At 45.4% G+C, this 27,119-nt stretch overlaps 1 pseudogene; it reads left to right on the top strand.

Moving 5' to 3' along the window:
• Nucleotides 1-122: 122 nt before the first annotated feature.
• Nucleotides 123-9,856, top strand: LOC120914514 (annotated as a pseudogene).
• The last annotated feature ends 17,263 nt before the right edge of the window (nucleotides 9,857-27,119 follow it).

Here is a 27,119-nt window from a genome sequence, read left to right as displayed (position 1 = left end):
ACATCAGTGAAGTTATAATTCAGGCTAGATAGGATGTTTGCCCATTATTGGTCTATTGTGTTCAGAAAACGTAAAAGAAAAGAATCCCCCTGAGGTTACAAATTAAACCAATTACAAGTACAATGCCCTCCGGATTTACAATACAAAGACCATCAGACTCGTGTCGGTGTGAGGGGCACTGTTGATATGTACAGTGTAGTAACCTATCATAAATATCATAAATAAGTGACTTTTCAATGATAAAACCTCAAAAGATGGAAGTCTGGTTACTTGTGATGAGCTTGGACTTGGTCAAAACCAAAGCCATAGAAAAGTGTCGGCAGAAAAAAACCAAGTGGTCCATCGAGTCTGCCTGTGTTTGTTTATATATTTATTTATACATGTTAAGGCCCCATGCACATGAGAAGCAAATGCAAACACATCTAAACACACGTTTTCAGCAGCAAAAACCGGCGTTTAAAACGCCCGTTTTTGCCGCGAATTTCGCGGCGTTTTACCGCGTTTGCGTCTATCAGCGTTTATACCACATACATTGTAGACCCTCCCAAATCTGTGAAAGCATATATTTTTAACTATTTCTGCCATTTTCATCAGAGAGCAGCAGCAGCAGAGAGAGCATATATATATATATATATATATATATATGTGTGTATATATATATATATATATATACACACACACATCAGAAATATATATATATATATATATATATATATATATATATATATACACACATATATATATATATATATATATATATATATATATATATATATATATATATATATATATATATATGCTCTCTCTGCTGCTGCTGCTCTCTGATAGCTGCTGCTATCTGTGAAAGCATATATTTTTAACTATTTCTGCCATTTTCATCAGAGAGCAGCAGCAGCAGAGAGAGCATATATATATATATATATATATATATATATATGTGTATATATATATATATATATATATATATATATACACACACACATCAGAAATATATATATATATATATATATATATATATATATATATATATATATATATATATATATATGTATATATATATATATATATAGATATATATATATATATATATGTATAGATATATAGAGATATAGATATAGGGCCATATTCTTAGAGATCTCCGGCGGCGTAACGTATGTCCTTTACGTTACTCCGCCGCAAGTTTAACTGGCAAGTACCTGATTCCCAAACCACTTACCTGTAAACTTGCGGCGGCGTAGCGTAAAGTCCACCCACGCAAGCACTCCTAATTCAAATGATCCTGGAAGGGGGCGTGGATCATTTAAATTAGGCGCGCTCCCGCGCCGATCGTAATGCGCATGCTCCGTCGGGTAAATTACCCGACGTGCATTGCGCTAAATGACGTCTCACGGACGTCATTTGTTTTGACGGTAACGAAAATGGCGTCCATCGCCATTCACGGACGACTTACGCAAACAACGTTAAATTTTCAAATTTCGACGCGGGAACGACGGCCATACTTAACATTGAGTACGCCACCTAGGGGGCATGTTTATCTTTACGCCGCGTATCGCTTACGGAAACGACGTAAAATCACTACGACGGGCAAGCGTACGTTAGAGAATCGGCGTGACTAGTCATTTGCATATTCTACGCTGACCGCAAAGGAAACGCCACCTAGCGGTCAGCGTAGATATTGCAGCCTAAGATACAACGGCGCAGGCCGTCGTATCTTAGGCATGTTTAAGTGTATCTCAGTTTGAGAATACACTTAAACATAAGACGGCCTTAGAATCGGACTTACATCGGCGTATCTGCTGATACGCCAGCGTAAATTCTTTGAGAATATGGCCCATAGATAGATAGATATTTCCTTATTTTCTGCTGTAAAAAAAAGGATACCTTTAAAAACGCTTATAAACGCAAACGCGGCTAAACGCGGGTGCCGCGTTTAGCTGCGTTTTGCGTCTGAAACGTGAAAACTTTTGCGTCTGAACCCATTTTTTTGCTTCTGAAAAAACTAGCATAAACTAGCATAAACGCAACTGCCGAAAAACGCAGAAAAACGTGACTGTGTGCATGGACACATAGGATAACATTGAATGTGTTCAGGGGCAGTTGAAAAAGCTGTCCAAATGCCTCTGAACTCGCGTTTAGCAGCGTCTGGTGTGCATGGGGCCTTAGGATTTTTGGTTTGTTTTTTTGCCCTTTTTACCTTTTTTGTATAGATCTAGGTTTGTCCCAAGCATGTTTGAAGCCATTTACTGATTCCCTACCTCTGCTGGAAGTTTATTCCAAGCATCAACTACCCTTTCAGTAAAATAATACTTTCAAAGATTCGTTTTGAACTTCCCTCCAATTAGTTTGAGGTCATGACCCCGAATTCTTGTTTTTGATTTCATATTGAAAAATCTGACCTCTTGAACCATGTTCACCCCCCTTGATTTATTTAAAAGGTTTAATCATTTCTCCCCCTTTTCCTTTCTTTCCTCCAGACCAGGGGTCTCCAAACTTTCTAAACAAAGGGCCAGTTTCCCGTCCTTCAGACTTTTGAGGGGCCAGAGTCAGACCGTGGTCATTGGGAGTAGAAACATCTCGACATCAATGAGAAAACAACAATGCTCCATCTGTGGTGTCAGTGGAATTGTGCCCTGTGATTGGGAAGAACTGTGCCCCATTATTGGTGGTATTAGGTCCATTTGTTGGTGTCATTGGGAAAAACTGTGCCCCATCATTGGTGGTATTGGGCCCATTTGTTGGTGTCATTGGGAGGAATTGTTCCCTGTTATTGTAGTTATTGGGCCCACTTGGTGTAATTGAGAAGAACTGTGCCCCATCATTGGTGTTATTGGACCCATTTGTTGGTGTCATTGGGAAGAACTGTGCCCCACTATGGGTTTTATTGGACCCATTTGTTGGTGTCATTGGGAGGAATTGTGCCCCGTCATTGGTGCTATCACTTTGACGCCATGCGCGGGTTCTCGGGCCAGCGGACATGTCCGATGAGTCGTACTAACCAGCGGACATGTCAGACGGACAGGCTTCCAGCGGACAAGTTTCTTAGCATGCTAAGAAACTTTTGTCTACTGGAAACCTGTCCACTAGGCCGGAAAATTGTCCGGTCGGCCCTACACACGACCGAACATGTCCGCGGAAACTGGTCCGCAGACCAGTTTCAGCGGACATGTTCGGTCGTGTGTACGAGGCCTTAGGCTGCATTCACAACTGAGCGTAGCGTTTTGCAGCGTTTTTTACCGCGATTTGCCGCAACAAAACGCAGCGTTATTTGCCGCGACAAAACGCAGCCTTTTTTACCGCGATTTTGTACAGGTCTAGGGTCACCAATGTAAAACGCCCAAATTCGAGGGTCAGGCGTTTTGTAGTGGAGATGTGAACCATAGAGAATAATGTATTTTTTCCCCTCTGGCGTTTTTGAGCGTCGCGATTCAGGCGACAAAACGCTCAGGTGTGAATGCAGCCTTAGAGCTGTGGCAGATGGTTTCACAAGAAATGGATCGCCTGCAGCAGCTATACCAGGAACACCTGACTAATGCACGCTTACACGTGGCAGCGAGAGAGAGAGAAGCAAAAGGAAGAGATAGCAAAGCTTCAGCAGCTAACTAAACAACTTCATGGAGCTCATGAAAAAGTGGAACTGACAAACCAACAGTTTCTATATATCGTGAATGAACAGCAAAAAGAAACTGACCAGCAGCAGAAGCAGCTCAGACAAGCAAAAGTGGACTTAAAAATAGCAACCATGAAGATTGAAGAACTGACTCAGATAATGGGAACTCTAGAGGACCAAGCGAAGAAAAGAGAAGAAGAGGTGTTGGCAGCCCGGAGCAAGGAAGACTCATCAGACAAACGGGTGCAACAGCTCCAGACTGCAGTAACACAATTATAGCTAGATTCAGGTACGATGGTGCAAACTTGCGGCGGCGTAGCTTAGCGTGTTTAGGCTACGCCGCCGTAAGTCAGCTAGGCAATGTACCTTGCCTGCTATCTTACGGTGGCGTAGCCTAAAGCGGGCGGGCGTAGGGGGGCGCCTAATTCAAATGTGTTTGAGGGGGGCGTGTTTTATGTTAATGAGGCTTGACCTCACGTTTTTTACGTTTCCTGTCACTGCGCATGCGCCGGGCGCCTACATTTCCCAGTGTGCATTGCGGCTAAGTACGCCGCACGGGCCTATTGATTTTGACGTAAACTACGTAAATCCCGATTCACGGACGACTTACACAAACGACGTAAAAAATAATCAAATTTCGACCCGGGAATGGCGGCCATACTTGACATTACTATTCCAATAGGGCCTAGCTCTAACTTTACGCGGCCTATCTCTTACGCAAACGGCGTAAAAGTACTGCGTCGGCCGGGCGTACGTTCGTGAATCAGCGTATCTCCTCATTTACATATTCTACGCCGACTGCAATGGAAGCGCCACCTAGCGGCCATCCGAAATATTGCAATCTAAGATAGGATGGCGCAAGCCGTCCTATCTTAGATATGTTTAAGCGTATCTCTGTTTGAGCATACACTTAAACATACGCCGGCGTAGATTCTGAGTTAGGTCGGCTTATCTACTGATAAGTCGGCCTAACTCTACCTGAATCTACCTATTTGAAATCAGGTTGAAAGCAGCAGTACAAGATGCAAAACAGTTAAAAGGGGAAAAAAACACAATTGGAAAAACACATCGGGGAGCTACAGGCAAAATGTTCAGAAATGGAACAAGAGAAATACGACGCTATTTCCAGAGTGCGAGACAGTATGCAGATTGTAGAGGAAGCCAACTATGTGAAAAGCCAGGCACTTTTAAAAGAAAAGCAAAAGCAGGAAGAGATAGAAAAAATGAAGGAAGTAATAGCCAAAATCATTCAAGAAGCTGCAACGAAAACTCGAAAAGAGGTGGGAAATGCCAAGAAACTTTCCAATATACAGATTTCGCGGTTGACTGACGACATCTCCGCTTTGCAAACAGAATGTGGTGAGAAGCAAAATCTAAGGCCGCGTACACACGGTCGAACATGTCCGCTGAAACTGGTCCGTGGACCAGTTTCCGCGGACATGTCCGACCGTGTGTACGGCCTAGCGGACAGGTTTCCAGCGGACAAAAGTTTCTTAGCTAGCTAATGGTTAGTACACCTAATCGGACATGTCCGCTGGTTATGACGTGTAACCAGCGTCCCGAAATCCCGCGCATGCGTCAAATTGATTCGACGCATGCGTGGAAGCATTGCACTACCGTGTTTGAGAACGTCGGTGTCTTCTACGTCACCGCGTTCTCTGTCCGCGGGGATTTTGGTCTGATGTGTGTACACACATCAGACCAAAAGCTCCCAGGAGACATGTCCGATGAAAACGGTCCGCGGACCGTTTTCATCGGACATGTCTCCTCGTGTGTACGGGGCCTTATAGAACATCTTTTAAGAGAGAAGCGAGCTGCAGAAGAAGAGCTGGATAAGGTGAATGAAGAAGGCTGGGGGAATGAGAAAGATTACAGGAAGCTAGAAGAACTACAACAGCGATGTCTCATTGCAGAACGCTGTAAAGATAACCTCCAGATAAGCCTGCGTGTAGTACAAAAGAAAATAAAACAATTGGAACTGAAAAAAAATAAAAAAGCATGACAGGACCTCTTTAATATGAGATCTGGGGTCAAAAAGACCTCACATCTCATATTTACACTAAAATGCAATAAAAAAAGAAGGAATTTCTCCTTTAAGAGCTATGGGCGGAAGTGAAGTTTGACGTCACTTCCACCCTCCCATGCCATGGAACCAAGCAGGGGCCATCTTCTTCTCAGTCGGCAGCTAGGCATCCACAGGAGAGGGCGCGATCGTCTCTGCCGCTACCAGTATTTTTTGCTAGAAAATTACTTGGAACCCCCAAACATTTTATATATATATATATATATATATATATATATATATATATATATATATAGATTGTAAGCTCTAACGAGCAGGGCCCTCTGATCCCTCCTGTATTGATTGTATTGTGACTGTACTGTCTTCCCTGATGTAAAGCGCTGCGCAAACTGTTGGCGCTATATAAATCCTGTATAATAATAATAATTATAATAATAATATATATATATACAGTTGTGCTCATAAGTTTACATACCCTGGCATAATTTATGATTTATTGGCCACAATATGAATGACAACACAAAAACCTTTCTTTCACTCATGGTTAGTGTTTGGCTGAAGCCATTTATTATCAATCAACTGTGTTTATTCTTTTTAAATCATAAAGACAACAGAAATTACCCAAATGACCCTGATCAAAAGTTTACATACCCTGCTGATTTTGGCCTGACAACATGCACACAAGTTGACTCAAATGGGTTTGAATGGCTATTAACCACTTAAGGACCGCCTAACGCCGATATATGTCGGCAGAATGGCGCGGCTGGGCACAATCACGTACCTGTACGTGATTGTTAAAAGCCCAGCCGTGGGTCGTGGGCGCGACCAGGCCCGAATCTCCGTGACCGCGGTTGCGGACCCGATCGCCGCCGGAGTCCCGCGATCGGTCCCCAGAGCTGAAGAACGGGGAGAGGTGTGTGTAAACACAGCTTCCCTGTTCTTCGTTGTGGCGCTGTCATTGATCGTCTGTTCCCTGATATAGGGAAAGGCGATCAATGATGTCACACGTCCAGCCCCACCCCCTACAGTTAGAAACACATATGAGGTCACACTTAACCCCTTCAGCGCCCCCTAGTGGTTAAGGGCTTTTTCCCACTGAGCGCCCGTACAGGTCCGTCTGTTAGGTTTTTTTTGGCGTATCTACTGATACGCCAGCCTAAGTCTTTCTGAATCCACCTATATATCTTGGGTGTGATGACCAGTTGGAAGAATGCTCCCTACATATGTGGTGAGAAGGATGAATCTGCCCTTACAGATAGCTAAAAAGATCATTGGTTTTCAGTAGTTACTCGTTGGAGAGTTGTTTGCAAAAATATATGTGGTGGTGGAAAGTTCCACATCCAAAACTAAAACCAAAACTAGAATCATCAGAGGGGCAAATATATTGCTCGTGGAACCTCTGGCCATCTCTGGAGGAACCCTAGTTGAGGAAGGCTGGTCAACTGGATGGAGGGGTACCACTTTCCAAAGAGAACTACATCCATCAGAACTTAGATATACACTCTCCACTTGTGTATTGTCATAATATTTATGGTATGTACATTTGCTCCATTTGTGGCCTCCACAAACATTTGGTGGCTAGATGTCAGCTCTTTCTTCTGATACAGACCAGTGAAGCTCTGCTGATAAGCCAGGCTCTCCATAAACAAGAAAACATTTGAATGTGAAGAGGCATCAGTCATGCTGTAAAAGTGTCAGAAGGACACAATTTGGTCCTTTGCTCAGTTTGGTTTAAGTGCTTTCTTCTGCCAAACTGAGGTGCCCACCCACTGAGCTAAATGGTGATTGAAGACCTATGCTAATTTCCTCAGCCTGATGCTAATGTGCCGATGATAGCTAGCTTCAGTACTGGCAAAAGGGAAGCGAAAACAAAGTTTGAAACATGTTCTGTAGTGCGCTACAAAGTTTTCAAACTACATTGACCTGTGTTAAATAAAGTTTTAGATTAAAAATAGACAAATATGTATTCTGCAGATTTTCAAAATGTTTTTTTACTTGGACTATTGAAGGTGTTATTGGCCAATTTATATTCTGAGAGCTTGCATCTTTAATAATTTTGCCAACAAAGAGTATTGAACTCCAAACTTTCCCTATAATCTTCATGATTATTTTTTTTTTTTTGACAGAACACATTGGAGCCAATAGAGAAGGTAAAAAAGAATTATTTTGCACCATGTTACATTCGTATTTAGGGTGTAACATTGTGATGAGTACAAGCCGGTTACTCGGTACAATATGTAGCACTACCCCCGAAGGAGCTGCTGGTTTGATTTGGGTGGCACGTTACCTCTTGTCTTCTCGCCGTCTAGGGTACTGGATGAAAGCTGTAATAAAGTCAATGGGCCAGATTCACAGAGATTGGCGTATTTCTGTGCGGGCGTAGCGCATCTCATATGCGCTACGCCGACGTAACTTAGGCCCCTTTCACATTGGGACGTTTTTCATGCGGTACAGCGCTAAAAATAGCGCTGCTATACCGCATGAAAAATCATGCCCTGTAGTGTTCAATGTGAAAGCCCGAAGGCTTTCACATTGAAGCGATGCGCTAGCAGGAACGCTCCAAAAGTCCTGCTAGCCGCATCTTTACCGCGGTATAGGAGCGGTGTGTTCACCGCTCCTATACCGCGCCTTCCCATTGAAATCAATGGGAAAGCGCGGTAATACCGCGGTAATACCGCCGCAACGCGGGTGGTATTAACCCTTTTTCGGCCGCTAGCGGGGGTTAAAACCTCACCGCTAGCGCCCGAATATCGCGGTAAACACGATGGTATAGCCGCGCTACAAATAGCGCGGCTATACCGTCACCGCGGCTGACGCTTCAGTGTGAAGCCAGCCTTAGAGAGGCAAGTACAGTATTCACAAAGCACTTGCTCCCTAAGTTACGGCGGCGTAGCGTAAATGGGCCGGCGTATTGTGCGTATTATACGACGGCGTAAGTGCTTTGTGAATCTGGGCCAATCTGTTCAGATGCAGTCACTGTTCGGATATTCAGAATTAGTCAGAATACAATAGCCGGCAGGAGAGATTCATTCATCCACAGTGTTTAGTGAGGATGGGGGAATAGTTGGCCTTATTTCTTGGTAGGTGGTGGCTCTCTTCCATTGGTATATAGCATAGACATAAGATTTTCTCTCAATATCAAGCAAAGGCGTGGTTGTGTAGTCACAAGCTGACCTTCCTCTGGCATCTTTGTTAGCCAGAACTGCCATTTAAGTTGCCTACAAGCACTAGACCAGCCATGCAGGTAAGACTTACATTGGGTAAACCATTGTATTTGTGTCTATGGAGTAGAAACGGGGAGGTGCCTGTGACCCCAACTTTTGTCAAAAAAAAATAAATGGCCAAGAAAATCCATCCTGGCTCATCAATAATCAGGCTCAGTGAGGAGGAACCAGGGAAGTCCCATTGATATGTTCCTCAATTTGACCATAAATAGCTTGAGGCTGCTATATACAGCTGAAATAAAGTTTGGCCAATTCTTACTGAACCAATCAAGATTTGATCTGTGGATGCCCTTGTTGGCACCACCCGACTGGAAAATTGTCAGGTGAACAGTGACTGTATCCAGATGCAACCACTGTTCTGGCACAATAGTCGGTAGGGGAGATTAGGCCATACATGTAGCTAGGTGTCTGTCGTATTGTGCGTTGGACATGTGTCTGGCTGGGCGCACGTTATGTTCACGGCGTACGCAGTGATCCGGCGTAGCTTAGGCAGTTTTGCCGGCGTGGTTGTGAGCAGGTGCATAGGTGTGCTTCCACGTCACCGCGCATGCCCAGTTCGTGATACGTACCTGTCTGGCGCTCGGCCCATCATTTGCATGGGTTCACGTCCACTTTCACCTATGCCGACGTGCGCCTTCGAAACCCACGCCACCCTGGCGCAGCGTTGGCGCAGCGTTGGGAGCACTGGCTTGCTGAATGCAGTGCTTGCCTCTCTGCGCTGCGTTGGCGTAGCGTACAGTGATTACTCTACAGCGGCGTAATGTGCGCCCTGCTCTCTGTGAATCTGGGCCATACTGTCTATATTTGGCGGGCAATTTTCCACCTAGCTCCTTTTATTTTCAGTTCCAAGGATGTTGGGTGTGATGGTGCCACCAGGGCTACCTATGAGTCTAATTTTCTCTGGTTCTTCAGGAAATTTGCTCCATTTATGGCCAGCGTTATACTTTGCCTGAGGAAGGAGCACAATTGAACACTGAAAGCCCATACACCTATGTCTTGTGACTAACAAATTGAACAAATGTAACTCTTGATGTGCTGGTGATTAGCATGATATTTGGATGTATAGAATGTTACCACCACTCTTCAATCACTTCAAGTATACGCAAAGACAAAACATTTATTTTTTAATCATTTTTTTTTGGTCATCTGTCTACTGTTAGATTGATTTCCTTTCACTTTGTGTCCTGTAGACGTGAAACCAAGTGAGTGGATATTTTTTCCAACATGAGGGATATCCCTTCTTAGGCCTAGTACACACGAGAGGATTTATATGTACTCACCATCGGATCGAAATCCGCGCCGAAATCCCCTCGCGATGACGTGTCGTGCCGTCGCCGCGATGATGACGCGGCGACATGCGCGACGCTGTCATAAAAGGAATTCCACGCATGCGTCGAATCATTACGACGCATGCGGGGGATCCCTTCGGACGGATTGATCCGGTGAGTCTGTACAGACCACCGGATCGATTCGCGGGAGCCAATTCCAGCGGATAGATTTGTAGACATGTCTACAAATTTTTATCTGCTGGAATTGGGAAATTTCCAAGGATAAATATCCGCAGGAATGTACACACCAGGGGATCTATCCGCTAAAACCGATCCGCTGAGATTTTTCAGCGGATGGATTCTATGGTGTGTACGGGGCCTTAGACAGCTGTCATTGAAGCAACTGTCCCCATTGGAAGATTTTGTCTCTCTTCCTCAACATCCAACTCATGATGTTGGATTCATCCTCACTTTCATTCCCTGTGACTCTGGTAACTAGGACCATCAGGGAGGGTGAATCTCCCCAATTAGGACAACAATCAAAATGGACAGTGGCTCCAACCCCTCACCACCAATCTCTAAAAAAAAAAAAATTGTCTTCTTTAATAATACTTTCATTATACATTCAGCGCTTATTTACATGATCAGAAACTTTTTTGGTGTGCACCACAATATAGCTACTGCAAGCGTAGCCACCTTCTAATGTCGGTGGTATTCTTAAAATATTTAGGCCTTAAAGGGGTTGTAAAGGAACAATTTTATTTTTCCTAAATTGCTTCCTTTACCTTAGTGCAGTCCTCCTTCACTTACCTCATCCTTCCATTTTGCTTTTAAACGTCCTTATTTCTTCTGAGAAATCCTCACTTCCTGTTCTTCTGTCTGTAACTCCACACAGTAATGCAAGGCTTTCTCCCTGGTGTGGAGTGTTGTGCTCGCCCCCTCCCTTGGACTACAGGAGAGTCAGGACACTCTCTAACACACAGCTCCTTTCTCTATCTGCAACGTAGAGAGCGTCCTGACTCTCCTGTAGTCCAAAGGAGGGGGTGAGCACGACATTGGGGGTCAGTGGGAGAAGGGCCTTATTACATTGGGGGTCAGTAGGAGAAGGGCCTTGTTACATTGGGGGTCAGTGGGAGAAGGGTCTTATTACATTGGGGGTCAGTGGGAGAAGGGCCTTATTACATTGGGGGTTGGTAGGAGAAGGGTCTTATTACATTGGGGGTCAGAGGGAGAAGGGCCTTATTACATTGGGGGTCAGTAGGAGAAGGGTCTTATTACATTGGGGGTCAGTGGGAAAAGGGCCTTGTTACATTGGGGGTCAGTGGGAGAAGGGCGTTATTACATTGGGGGTCAGTGGGAGAAGGGCCTTGTTACATTGGGGGTCAGTAGGAGAAGGGTCTTATTACATTGGGGGTCAGTAGGAGAAGGGCCTTATTACACTGGGGGTCAGTAGGGGAAGGGCCTTATTACATTAGGGGTCAGTAGGAGAAGGGCCTTATTACATTGGGGGTCAGTGGGAGAAGGGCCTTGTTACATTGGGGGTCAGTGGGAGAAGGGCCTTGTTACATTGGGGGTCAGTGGGAGAAGGGCCTTGTTACATTGGGGGTCAGTGGGAGAAGGGCCTTATTACATTGGGGGTGAGTGGGAGAAGGGCCTTATTACATTGGGGGTCAGTAGGAGAAGGGTCTTATTACATTGGGGGTCAGTAGGAGAAGGGCCTTATTACACTGGGGGTCAGTAGGGGAAGGGCCTTATTACATTAGGGGTCAGTAGGAGAAGGGCCTTATTACATTGGGGGTCAGTGGGAGAAGGGCCTTATTACATTGGGGGGTCAGTGGGAGAAGGGCCTTATTACATTGGGGGGTCAGTGGGAGAAGAGCCTTATTACATTGGGGGGTCAGTGGGAGAAGGGCCTTATTACATTGGGGGGTCAGTGGGAGAAGGGCCTTATTACATTGGGGGGTCAGTGGGAGAAGGGCCTTATTACATTGGGGGTCAGTAGGAGAAGGGTCTTATTACATTGGGGGGTCAGTGGGAGAAGGGCCTTATTACATTGGGGGGTCAGTGGGAGAAGGGCCTTGTTACATTGGGGGTCAGTGGGAGAAGGGCCTTATTACATTGGGGGTGAGTGGGAGAAGGGCCTTATTACATTGGGGGTCAGTAGGAGAAGGGTCTTATTACATTGGGGGTCAGTAGGAGAAGGGCCTTATTACACTGGGGGTCAGTGGGAGAAGGGCCTTATTACATTGGGGGTCAGTGGGAGAAGGGCCTTGTTACATTGGGGGTCAGTAGGAGAAGAGCCTTATTACATTGGGGGTCAGTGGGAGAAGGGCCTTGTTACATTGGGGGTCAGTAGGAGAAGGGCCTTATTACATTGGGGGTCAGTGGGAAGAATTCTTCATACTTTGGTGGTCAGATACAGATAGCTAAAAAGGTCATTGATGTTAGTGGTTACATATCTCAGAGGCAGAAATTGCTTAGTGGTCATAGGACCCCTAACAACCTTTAAAGAATCCCTAGGGTTCCACACAACCCTGGCTGGGAAAGACTGCTCTTATCTGAATGATATTTCATTTGCTTCATTATAAACACTTTCCACTTTTTAATTTTTATCATTTTTATTTTTTTTTGCATCTCAGTTCCGCTGATCTTCTGCAGCCTCTTGTAGCCACTTCCTGTCTACATGCCAGCCCTTCCGGACATGTTTGCTGATGGTGACAACAGTAGACTATGCTTGTGTAATCGAGAAAATGTAGTTGCGCTAATGTGTAATGAGGGCCTAAAATGGCCACTTGTAGTCTCCAAGCCCAAGGGGCAGGGTGACAACACAGGAAAATAACTGTTAAAGGTTATATTAGATTTTAGTGATTGGGTTTACATCTGTTTTAGGTTCTAATGGAAAGTTTTGTCCCATAATATTGTGGTGTATAAAGAACATCAGGTTTAGCATTAACACGACAAAGGGATGTAAATGTGGCATTTAATGAGGCCGTTGTATAAACATGGCGGGGGGAGGGGTGAGATCTCAATGTGATTGATGTGCATTTGTTTATCATAGTGTGAAAAACGGGCCATCGGTCAGTGAGCCAGCAGGGGACAGACAGGGCTTCCTGCCCCAGTCGTCTATCCTCAGATAAAAATTCCATTTTATTTACAGGAAAAGGTTTATTTTTCCTTGTTAAGAGGTGCAACAAAAAAACTTAAATCATATGTAAATGTATGTTTTAAGGTCGACTATCAAGAGTAAAATAAAGAGAATAAAAGGAACAAACAGGAATCATTGGGGAGTGATTTCAGATAAATTCATTAAATAGAGAAATTGCAACATTTTGGCATCGAAAAAAAAAAAATTGCCTGAAGCAAAAACTGTCCATTTGGTTCATTGCACTTAAGGCGGCCATACGCGGTTCGAATTTCTTTCGAAAATCGTATCAAAGTATTTTCGTACGAATTTCGCACCGATTTTCGTGCGGCAAACAAATTTGAGGAATCCGACATGTTGGAATTTTTTGAAAAGCAAACGATTTTCTGATCAATGATGGGAGAATCGTGCGAGAAATGTAATAGAAAAAAAAATGCGCATGTGCATGAAAAGAATATTCCCGGAGAGAAAGGAATATTCCCGGAGAGAAACTAATATTCCTGGCAACATGAAGGTTTGGTCGGCCGAATTTCGAAAATCAATGGTGGCATCACAAAAAAAAAAAAAAAACTTTCTGATTTTAAAGAGAAAATTTGTTCGAAATTCGACTGTGTTGTGGCCTGCTTTTTGTGAGTGAGTAGATTTTTTTTTGGGGGGGGGGGGGGGTGTACATAGGGCTGTTTATTTTATTTCATTTAGTGTTGTAAGGGCTCATGCAAAAAAATGTGGGGCCAGATTCAGCAAAAACTGCGGCGGCGTAACGTATCGTCTTTACGTAACACCGCCGCAAGTTTTCAGCGCAAGTGCCTGATTCACCAAGCACTTGCATGTAAACTTACGGCGGTGTATCGTAAAGACGTCCGGCGCAAGCCCGCCTAATTCAAATGGGGCGTGTACCATTTAAATTAGGCGCGCTCCCGCCCCGAACGTTCTGCGCATGCTCCGTTTGGAAATTTCCCGCCGTGCTTTGCGTGAAATTACGGCGCCCTGACGTGTTTGTGAATGGCGACGTGCGTAACGTACTTACGCAAAAAAAAAAATTAAAATTCGACGCGGGAACGACGGCCATACTTTAACATGGCTGCTCTAAAGTTAAGCCATGAAAAAACAGGCTTAACTTTGCGACGGAAAAAAACGGCTTGCGACGACGTAACGCACGCGAGTACCTTCGTGGATCGCCGTAAAAGCTAATTTGCATACCCAACGCTGGAAAACGACGCAAACTCCACCCAGCGGCGGCCAAAGTATTGCAGCCTAAGATCCGAAGGCGTACGAAGCCGTAAGCCTGTCGGATCTTAGCCAAATGCCGTCGTATCTTGTTTGTGAATCACAAATTAAGATACGACGCGGCAAATTTGAAAATACGCCGGAGTATCAGTAGATACTTCGGCGTATTTCTTCTGTGAATCTGGCCCGTGGTGTTTTTAGCAGTCTTTTTTTTAAGCAGGGTTCCACTCGCGATTTTTTTTTTTAAAAGTCAGCAGCTACAAAACACTGTAGCTGTTAACTTTTAATAAGGACACTTACCTGTCCTAGGCGCCCATGATGTCGGCTGCCCGAGGCCGACCCCTCGATCCTGGCAGCTCCCGGCGCCGCCATCCTCACTAAAGGGAAACAGGCAGTGGAGCCTTGCGGCTTCACTGCCCGTTTTCTACTGCGCATGCGCGAGTCCCGTGGCCCTTTGTGAATGGGCGGCTGCTCTCTGGGATACACACAGTTACCAGAAGGCAGCGCGCACCATTCCCCAGAAAACAACGCAAGGAGGACGAGGAAGAAGACCTGCCACGGACTAGGAAGAGGCAGATTAGGAAGATCTGCATAGCAACCGCTATTTCTGGTAAGTAAAAACATATTTTTTTCTATTTTTTGCAGGATTTTGGTGTATTTTTATTTTTTAGGGTGGACCTCCACTTCAATAAAAAAATTAAAATAAAAGGAAAAATAAAAACATTGCTAATTGGGCCCAATTTGGAAATTTTCACTTAGGGGTGTACTCACTTTTGTTGCCACCGGTTTAGACATTAATGGCTGTGTGTTGAGTTATTTTGAGGGGACAACAAATTTACACTGTTATACAAGCTGTACACTCACTACACAACATTGTAGCAAAGTGTTATTTCTTCATTGTTACATAGTTAGTTAGTCAGGTTGAAAAAAGACACAAGTCCATCCAGTTCAACCATAAAAAATAAAATAAATAATATCATACAATCCCATATACCCAATTCTATACCCACAGTTGATCCAGAGGAAGGCAAAAAAAACCTATATATACATTATCCGTGAGCGCTGATCAGTGGTCACGTGACACACCGCATCTCTCCTCTCCCCGTCTGACAGATGCAGCGGGAGGGGCAGAGATTCCCCCGCTGACGTCAGTCTGGAGGGGAGGAGGAGAGACCTGGAGAGAGCCGACGCGTCACGTGACCACTGGTCAGCGCTCACAGATGAGGTATATACAGCTTTTTTAATATACAACACACACACACAGGGGGACATATCATTATAAGGCAGAGCGGATTATATAAAGTACATGATGTTTTTACAGCAGCGGGGGGCGGGGCGGACCCTAACACAGTAGCTGACACGCGGGAAGGGGGGAGGAGGACACAGGAGCAGAGAGGAGAGACAGCAGGGCTGCGGATAATGGAGGCACCCAAACTGACCACGATGTTAGGGCTCAGCAGCCATGATTACCGTGGTCAGTTTACAGAGGGGTGAGAGAAAATGGCAGGATCAGACAGGTTTCTTAGGTGTTACAGGAGTCTAAATGATACAGGACAAGCACTGTGCCATATAACATGCTTTAAAGGCTCAGGATCCATGTTTTTTTTTGGGGGGGGGGGGGGGGTTAACATAAGCTTTAACACAAACCTCTCCACAGACAATGCTGCTGCCCAAAGGTGTCTTCATTGCCTCTCCAGTGGGGAGACATCCTAGGATAAGAGGTATGGTACTGGCAGGATCATTGGGTGATAATAAAGGGATTTTTTTTTTTAAATAAAATAAAACTAAGGCCTCCTAACTGCAATATATGGCATTTCGGAGTGATTGATTATACTGTATTAATTTACTTGTATATGAAATATATTGCCACTTTGATGACCCACTATGGTTTACAGCACTATAAAGGATACAACGATATGAATGGTACATGACATGTTATGGAGATATTGATGTGAACTTTGCATCATTGTAGTGACAACATACACGAACATTTGGCATAGTAGTGGCCAGTATTGGAGTTGACTATTTATGTGCCAGGCATAGGCGTGCGCAGGGGGTGTTCCGGATGTGCCTGGGCACACCCTAATGACCCTGTGCAGTGCAGATTCCCCCTGCTGATATTTCACCAAAGCTTCTAAAAAAAAAAATGTAAATAATATATAAATAAAGTTGTAAAAAATAATACAAAAATGTAATAATAAAAATAAAAAACTACTGACACTGTCCACTGCCCTACTGACACTAACCTCTGCCCTACTACATTTTAAAATGATTACATTTATTTATTTAGAGAGAATGTGATTGTGAGTGTGTGTGTGTGTGTATATATATACACTATGGGCTGGATTCAGATAGAATGGTCTATCTATCCGCCCGGAGCAACGTATCTCAGATACGTTACGCCGCCGTAATTTAGGGCGCAAGTTCCGTATTCAGATACGGCGACGTAATGTATCTGTGCCGGCGCAAGCCCGCTTAATTCAAATGTGGATGATGTGGGTGTTATTAATGTATATTAACTGTGACCCCGCGTATATGATGTTTTTTACGAACGGCGCATGCGCCGTTCGTGAAAAAATCCCAGTCCACATGCTCGAAAATCCGCCGCAAAACGTCATTGCTTTTGACATGAACGTATATTACGTACATCCCTATTCGCGAACGACTTACGCAAACAACGTAACATTTTTAAAACTCGACGAGGGAACGGCGGCCATACTTAACATAGGATACGCCTCATATAGCAGGGGTAACTGTACGCCGAAAAAAGCCTAACGTAAACGACGTAAAAAAAAGCGCCGGGCGGACGTACGTTTCTGAATCGGCGTAACTACCTAATTTGCATATTCCTTGCGGAAATATATACGGAAGCGCCACCTAGCGGTCAGCATAAATATGCAGCCTAAGATACGACGGTGTAAGAGACTTACGTCGGTCGGATCTTAGGGAAATCTATGCGTAACTGATTCTATGAATCAGGCGCATAGATACAACCAGCGAGACTCAGCGATACAATGGCGTATCAGGAGATACGCCGTCGTATCTCCTATCTGAATCTACCCCTATATATATATATATACACACGCATGTGTGTTTGCGTTTTGGGGTGCACACCCTAATGCAGTAGGCTGCGCACACCTGTGGTGCCATGGAATGATTTTCTGCTGTGCAATACCTTGTGTCACCCTTGCACCCATGTGAATAAGCATTACCCTTATCATACTATAACTCAGGGATCTCCAAACTTTTCAAACAAAGGGCCACTTTAATTGTCCTTCAGACTTTAGGAGGGCCTGATTGTGGCCAGCAGCGGCAGAAAATGTCACGGGCCCGGCATCAGTGAGAATAAATATTGCCTCAGGGTTGGTGGTCAATAGGAGGAGGAGTATTCCCCCTATTAGTAGGAGGAATAGTATCCCATCATTGGACGATATAGTGTCCCATTGTTGGTGCCAGTGGGTTGAATAGTGCCTCATATCAGTGGGAGGAATTGTGCCCCAAGGGCTGGATAAATGGCTAGCAAAGGGCCACATCTGGCCCTCGGGCTGCAGTTTGGAGACCCCTGCTATAACTGATCAGAATTATCAAGTTCTACACATCTGCCTATGACTTACTGAATACTACTGTATACCAAGGAACTAATAGGAGGCTTCTGACCTTAAGGGGGGACTCTGATGTGATAGAGGTACCTTTCACATGATGGCAACCCATGACATGAAGGGTGGGCTTCTGATGTAATGGGGGGAATCTGGTTTAAAGGGGAACCTCTGATGTGAAGGGGGGACTTCTGATGTGTTGGGGGGACTCTGACGTAAATTGGGGACCTCTGATGGGAAGGGGGGCTTCTGATGTGATGGGGGACTCTGGCATAAAGGGCACCTCTGATGTGATGGAGGAACCTCTGATATTAAGAGGGAATTCTGATGTGATGGGAGGATTCTGATATAAGAGGGACCTCTGATGACTGAGGAACCTCTGATGTCATGGGAGGATTCTGATGTATGGAGGAACCTCTAATGTGAAGGGGGGCTTCTGATGTGATGGGGGGACTCTGATAAAAGAGGGACCTCTGATGTGACTGAGGAACCTCTGATGTGAATGGGGACTTCTGATGTGATGGGAGGATTCTGATATATAATTCCTCGTAGTACGTCACTACATTCGCGTTTGTGGCATGAAAATTGTGTACCATTAGTATGCAAGACAAGATCCAGGCCAGGGCCACCCTCAGGGGGGTACAGGCAGTACACCTGTAAGGGGCCCGGATGACAACCCGTTTTTTGTTTTGTAAGTGGACCGGAGGTCCCCAGGGCCCCGGATGGCAAGCCCCCTTTTTTTCAATTTTTTTTATATTTATTTTTGTTTGTTTGTATTTTTATATATATTTTTTTTTTTTTTATTATTATTAAAGGGCCCAGGATGGCAACCCCCCCCCCTTTTTTTTTTTATTATTAAAAAAAATGTTACATTTATTTTTTATAGATTTTTTATATTTTTTTTTATTTCTTTTTTTCTTTTTATTAAAGGGCCCAGAGGTCCCCAGATGTCAATCCCCCCTTTTTTTTTATATATTTTGTTTTATTTATTTTTTCATGTTTTTATTAAGGGGCCCGGATGGCTACTCCCCCCCCCCCCCTTTTTTTATATATTGCAAGGGGCCCAGAGGTCCCCCCCCCCCCGCTTCTCACTTTTCTCAATTAGCGGCGGCACCCCCCCGCTTGTCGGAAGCTGTGTAAGGGGCCAAATAATTCCTGATGGCGACCCTGATCCAGGCTCACGCCCTTTTGACAAAAATCAGACGGTCAGTTGGCCAACAATCGTATCGTGTGTACGAGGCATTAGTATCACAGATACCATTACCACATATACATGTCACATGATTCACTTATTTCTTTCTTTTTTTTTAGGCGGGGGTTAGGCAGATTACATTTTCTCTTTAACTGTGGATACAGATAGATAAGCAGGCACTTTACATGATATTTTTAGAGCCTGTGTCTGGTTTTGCTGTGTGTGGCCATGATTATTTTAAATGGTTTTAATCTTTCGTGACCTTGGGAAGCAATTTTGTACCACTAAAGATTATTGTATTTTTCTATATTTGTTCCTTTTTTTTTTTTTCATTGCATAATTTGTATTCTTTTATATTGAGTTATAATACGCTTACACCACTGACAAAATATACAGTAAAACCTTGGCTTGCGAGCATAATTCATTCCAGAAACATGCTTGTAATCCAAAGCACTTGTATATCAAAGCATTTTTTTTTTGCAGATTATAAAAGAGAAGAGAGGATCCTCTAAGTGTAGCAATAAGTGGCTAAATGTTGTACCTTCATAAAATGTAACCATATTGCTACACTTAGAGGCTCCTCTCTTCTCTATACTCAGTTGTGACATGACGCTACTCTTATATCAAGACATCGCTTGTATATCAAGACAAAATGTATTAAAACATTTTGCTTGTCTTGCAAAACGCTCTCAAACCAAGTTACTCTCAAATCAAGGTTTTACTGTATTTAGAAAATATTGGCCCGGATTCACAGAGAACGGGCGCACATTACGCTGCCGTAGCGCATCTCAATGTACGCTATGCCGACGCAGCGCAGAGAGGCAAGCATGGAATTCAGGAAGACAGTGCTCCCAAAGCTGCGTCGGCGTGGCATAGATTTCGATGGCGCAGGCCGGCGTAGGTGGAAGTGGGCTTACCCCATGCAAAGCCATGCAAATGAGGCGTGACCTCATGCAAGTTGGAGAGCCAGACAAGGACGTTTAACGGTCTGCGCATTCGCCGTGTCGTGGACGCATCCCCGTGCGCATGCTCATAACCACGTTGGAACAACTACCTAAGATACGCCGGATCACTGCCTACGCCATGAACGTAATCTACGCCCATCCAGACACACGTCTAACGTAAACTACATAAAAACCGCCGGCTTGTGTTCCCTGATGCAGACCTTTACATGTCTGCTGCTGAGTTACACCTCCTTTATGGTGCTTAACTTTACGCGCACCTCTTGTAGCCTGTGTCCGCGGGCGCAGGTTCGCGAATCGCCGTATTTTCCTCATTTGCATATTTGAATGGCTAATCAATAGCAGCGCCACCATGCGGGCAGCGTAAATGTGCGCCCACCCTACGCCGGCGTAGGCAAGTTACGTCGGCGGGATTAAGCCTGTTTTTAGGCGTATCTTAGTTTGTGGGTACGGCGCACAGATACGCCGGGCGCACATTTGCACTACGCCGGCGTAAAGTTATTTACGTCGGCGTAAGTGCTTTGTGAATCCGGGCCATAATGTATAAATATAAATATATATATGTATAAATATAGGGCCAGATCCACGTAGTGGATTGTAATTTTAGTCCGGCGTAGCGTATTAACACTACGCCGCCGCAACTTTGAGAGGCAAGTGCTGTATTCACAAAGCACTTGCCTCTAAAGTTACGGTGGCGTAGCGTAAATCTGTCGGCGTAAGGGCGTGGAATTCAAATGTTAAAGATGTGGGCGTGTTTTATGTTAATTTTACTTGACCCGACGTAATTGACGTTTTTTCTGAACGGCGCATGCACCGTCCGTGGGGGTATCCCAGTGCGCATGCTCGAAATTAACCCGCAACAAGCCAATGCTTATGACGTGAACGTCATTCTACGCAAAGCCCTATTCGCGAACGACTTAAGCAAACGACGTAAAATTTTTAAAATTCGCCGCGGGAACGACGGCCATACTTAACATAGGATACGCCTCATATAGCAGGGGTAACTATACGCCGAAAAAAGCCTTACGGAAACGACATAAAAAAGTGCGCCGGCCGGACGTACGTTCGTGGATCGCCGTATCTAGCTAATTTGCATACTCGCCGCGGAAATCGACGGAAACGCCACCTAGCGGCCAGCGTAAATATGCACCTTAGATCCGACGGCGTACTAAGACGTACGCCAGTCGGATCTAGCCCAGCTTCAGGCATATCTTGTTTTGTGGATACAAAACAAAGATACGCCGGAGCAAACTAACAGTTACGCGGCGTATCAATAGATACGCCAGCGTAACTGCTTTGTGGATCTGGCCCATAATATATAAATCCTGTATAATAATAATGCACAACAATGAACAGCTATGTTTTTGTACTATGCTTTTTTGAGGGACAGGGAGTAACTACGTCTGATTTACATTATTATTTAACTACTATTATTTATTTTTATTTTTTTGTTTTTTTATGTTTTGTTTTTTGGGTCCAGGATAGTTAAAAGGAGCTTCTGTTACCATATTCGCAGAACCTTTTGGTGAAATGAATTTTTTTTTTCTTATCCCTTATATCAAATAATAAAATGATGTTGTTTTGTTTATTACCGCACTAATAAACACAACTTTATTAGCATTTTGCTCATTACGTTTTATTTTTAGACTTGGACATCCCTCGCCAACAACTGTCCTCCATTTGGGCCATCAAGTGACACTTGTTGCATTTGGCAGAGGAGGCACATGGTGGGCAGAGTGACTGCTTTGACACCTCTGCCTGAGGATTGTCATACCCTCCTCTTTGTTGCCTTCTGTTGATATTCCCTTTGACTTATCTGATGTGGACTTTACCAGTAAGGTGTCTCCTCCAGCTGTTGCTGACTCCATTATCTCGTGCCAGTGATGTGTGGGTGGTGTTGGGAACATCCTGGACATCTGGAGTCTATTAGACAGTTGGTGATCACACCGAGTCATCTCTGGCACCATATCTTGCATATCCCTGGCATGCTGATCACAGTGATAGACAATCCGCAGAGTCCACCACATAGCTGTTTTGATAAAGGGGGTCATGCAGGAGACAGATGAAAGCATCTTATCTGGAAAATAACATTTGCAATCCTGCACTGGGCTGACAAAAGGGGTATCTGGTTCTTATCACTCCTAGAATGTGGAATCTTGTCATTTTTTATGATGGTGTCTGGATGGCAGGGTCCCTCAAAATCAAAAAATGCCTACCAGGCACTATGAGCTATCCCAAAGTGTGCAGATACCCCTGTCTCTGTTCTTACATTAGACCAGCCACTCTCAACCAGGGTTTTGTGGAATCCTAGGGCCAGATTCACGTAGCTCAGCGGATCTATAGATCCACTCGATCTACGTGAATTAAGATCCGCTCCCGCAAGTGGCTAATTCACAAACCACTTACCTCCAAACTTGCGGCAGCGGATCCTAAATCCCCCAGCGGAAATCAAATTCCGCGGCTAGGGGAGTGTCATATTTAAATCAGGCGCGTTCCCGCGCCGATTTAAATGCGCATGCGTCGTCCGTGGAATTTCCCGGCGTGCATTGCTCCCACTGACGTCACTAGGACGTCAGTGGTTGCGACGTGAGCGGGACTTGCGACGCGCGTGTTCGTGAATCGGTGTACGCAAACGACGTAGGAAAATTCAAATTCGACGCGGGAACGCCGGCTATACTTAACATTGGCTGCGCCTGATAAAAGAAGGGGTAAGTATACGACGGAAAACTGCTACGGAAACGACGTAAGAACACTGCGACGGGTCCGCGTACGTTCGTGAATTTGCGTATCTCGCTGATTTACATATTATTTATCGTAAATCAGCGGGAACGCCCCCGGCGCCATTTTTAAATTTAAAAAAAGATCCGACAGTGTAACACAGTGTAACACTGTCGGATCTAGCCCTATCTATGCGTAACTGATTCTATGAATCAGGCGCATAGATAGGACCAGTTTACGTTAGAGATACGATGGTGTATCTGTAGAAACACCGTCGTATCTCTTTGTGAATCTGGCCCCTAAGGTTTATGTAGAGCTGACTCATGCCGTGTACACACGATCGGATTTCCGATGAAATAAAACCCGATGGAATTTACCGTCGGAATTCCGATGAAGCCGACTTTCATCAGTCTTGCCTACACACTATGGCCCAGATTCACAGAGAGCGGGCGCACATTACGTAAACCAATGTACGCTACGCCGACGCAGCGCAGAGAGGCAAGCATGGAATTCAGGAAGCCAGTGCTCCCAACGCTGCGTCGGCGTGGCGTAGGTTTTCGAAGGCGCAGGCCGGCGTAGGTGGAAGTGGGCTTGACCCATGCAAATGAGGCCTGACCCCATGCAAATGATGGTCTGAGCGCCAGACAAGTACGTTTAACGAACTGCGCATGCGCCGTGACGTGGACGCATCCCTCTGCGCATGCTCACAACCACGTCGGAAAAACTGCCTAACCTACGCCCATCCAGACACACGTCCAACGTAAAATACTCCGGCTCGGCCGGCTTGTGTTCCCTGGTGCAGACCTTTGCATGTTTGCTGTTGGGTTACACCTCCTTTATGGGGCTTAACTTTACGCCGGGCGTAAAACTTACGCGCACCTCTCGTAGCCTGCGTCGGGCGCACGCAGGTTCGTGAATCGCTGTATTTCCCTCATTTACATATTTGAATGACTAATCAATGGGAGCGGCACCATGCTCCCAGCCTAAATGTGTGCCCACTCTACGCTGGCGTAAGCAAGATACGTCGGCGGGGTGTAGCCTGATTTTGGGCGTATCTCTGTTTGTGGGTCTTGCGCACAGATACGACGGCGCACATTTGCACTTACGTCGGTGTAACTTGTTATAAGTCGGCGTAAGTGCTTTGTGAATCTGGGCCTATCAGACTAAATTCCGACTGTCCAAAACGCAGTGACGTAAAAAATGTAAAAAACGAACCGAGGAAAATCAAGTTCAATGCTTCCGAGCATGCGTCGACTTGATTCTGAGCATGCATGGATTTTTCTCCGATGGAATTCCACACAGACGATCGGAATTTCCTATCGTTTTTTTTTTCCATCTAAGAAAAAGTCTGATGGGACCCACACACGATCGGTTTGGAAAAACCGATCATGTGTACACGGCATACGTGTCCTTTTTGGCTGGGTATCCTTCCCTTCCCCCCATCCCCATTTGATGGTGTCTGCAGAATCGGCAACACATCACAATTTTTTTGTCTGTCTGTTAGATCCCTTTCACGCTAGGGCCCCGTACACACGAGAGGATCCATCCGTTGGAATTGATCCGCGGACCGGCTCCAGCGGATAGATCCCCTGGTGTGTACAATCCAGCGGATCTGTTTCCGTGGATTTTTATCCCCTGGGATGAATTTCCAGCAGATAAAAATTTGAAGACATGCTTTCAAATCTATCCGCTTGAATCCATCCCAACGGATTGATCCGCTGGTCTGTACAGACTCACCGGATCAATCCGTCCGAATGAATCCCCCGCATGCGTCGTAATGATTCGACGCATGCGTGGAATTCCTTATATGACAGCGTCGCGCACGTCGCCGCGTCATCATCGCGGCGACGGCGCGACACGTCATCGCGATGGGATTTCGGCGGGGATTTCGATCCGATGGTGAGTACACTCCATCGGATCAAAATCCTCGCAAATCCTCAAGAGGATTTATCCGCGGAAACGGTCCGGTGGACCGTATCCGCGGATAAATCCTCTCGTGTGTACGGGGCCTAAGGAGTTTTTCAGGCGTTTTAGCAGCACTAAAAATAGCGCCTAAATACCGCCTGAAAAACTCCTGCCTGCAGGCTCAGTGTGAAAGCCCGAGTGCTCAGAATGCTCAGAATCAAGTCGACGCATGCTTGGAAGCATTGAACTTTATTTTTTTCAGCACATCGTTGTGTTTTATGTCACCGCGTTCTGACACGATCGGTTATTTTATGGTGTGTAGGCGCGACGGACCATCAGTCAGCTTCATCGGTTCTCATCGGACCGTTCTCATCGGATGGACTGATCGTCTGTACGCGGCTTGAGGGATACAGGCATACGGCTTCACTGCCCGTTTCCTACTGCGCATGCTCCCCATTCACTAGAAGAGGATGCAGAAGAAGACAGACCGCGGTTACGGAAGATGCAGATTATGGACTTCCGCATAGCAACAGGTATTTCGGGTGAGCATAAAAGAAAAAAAATTTAAATTTTTTTTGTGATTTTTTGTGATTTTTTTTTTTCCTGGTTGGAACTCCACTTTAAGGGTGTGTATAGTGACGGCCTAATGGCATGCAGGAAGGAGTTCCACAGAAAAAAGGCACAAGAAAAGCCTGGATCTGTGAGTAAGGCTGCTTTCACACTGAGGCGATTTGCAGGCGCTATTGCGCAAAAAATAGCGCCTGCAATGCGCCCTGAAAGAGCCGCTCCTTTCCATCCAGTGCGAAAGCTGATGGACCCCCCCCGATGCCGATCCCTCAATCGGTGCAGGTCCCGCGCCGCCATCCACACTAAGGGATGCACACTAAGGGATCCACACTTACGGCTTCACTGCCCGTTTCCTACTGCGCATGCGCGAGTCTCGCCCAGAGGGCTTTCACACTGGAGCGTTGCGCTGGCAGGACGCTAAAAAAAGACCTGCCAGCCGCATCTTTGAGGCACGGTAGGAGCGGAAAAAATACCGCTCCTATAGCGCCCTTGCCCATTAAAATAAATGGGGTAGCGCCTTCAAACCTCACAAAGCGGCGTTTTTGCAGGCGGGTTTAACCCTTTTTCAGCCACTAGCGGGGGGTTAAAATCTCCCCGCTAGCGCCTGAAAATCGCAGCAAACATGATGGTAAAACGCAGCTAAAAATAGTGGCGCTTTACCGCCAACGCACCAAGCGCCTCAGTGTGAAAGTACCCCAACAAGGAAAAAGGAAAGATGTTCCTAAATAAACTAAGGCCCAGATTCTCATAGGACTTACGACGGCGCAGCGCCATGTACGCCGTCGTAAGTTCTAATCTGAGCCGTCGTATCTATGCGACTGATTCTTAGAATCAGTTACGCATAGATATCCATTAGATCCGACAGGCGTAAGTCTCTTACGCCGTCGGATCTAAACTGCAATTTTTTTTTGACCGCTAAGTGGCGCTTCCGTCAGATTCCCCTTCGAGTATGCAAATTAGCTAGATACGCGAGTTCCCGATCGTACGCGCGGCCGACGCAGTAAAGTTACGACGTTTACGTTAGGCTTTTCCCAGCGTAAAGTTGCCCCTGCTATATGAGGCGCAGCCAACGTTAAGTATGGCCGTCGTTCCCGCGTCGAAATTTTAAAAGGTTACGTCGTTTGCGTAAGCCGTCCGTGAATGGGGCTGGACGTCGAAACCAATGACGTCCTTGCGACGTCATTTGGAGCAATGCACACCGGGATATTTTACGGACGGCGCATGCGCAGTTCGTTCGGCGCGGGACGCGCTTCATTTAAATGATGCACGCCCCCTACCCGCCGAATTTGAATTCCGCCGGGTGATTTACGCTACGCCGCCGCAACTTTACAGGCAAGTGCTTTGTGAATAAAGCACTTGCCTGAAAAACTTGCGGCGGCGTAACTTAAATCGGATACGTTACGCCGCCGCAGCGATACGCCCAGTGTACAAGAATCTGGGCCATAATGTTTTGAATGGGGACTAAATGGGAGATATAAATGCCAGATGGTTGAGGGATGTTTATGATTTAACAAGTCTGAATCCTTAGCAGATATCCTAAGATACTTGTGCTACATACAATATATTATTTTCCCTCCACCAGGAGGATCCTAAAACTTCACACATGGGTATTCATTGTCTACCAAGAGGACAAAAGTAGTGTAGAATCCAATGGCTGTGCTGAATGCTAAACCTATTAGCACCTATAG

The sequence above is a fragment of the Rana temporaria genome, chromosome 9, assembly GCF_905171775.1.
Source record: "Rana temporaria chromosome 9, aRanTem1.1, whole genome shotgun sequence".
NCBI classification, from domain to species: domain Eukaryota; kingdom Metazoa; phylum Chordata; class Amphibia; order Anura; family Ranidae; genus Rana; species Rana temporaria.
The sequence above is the reverse complement of the archived record's forward strand: the minus strand, read 5'-3'. Positions and strand labels throughout refer to the sequence as shown.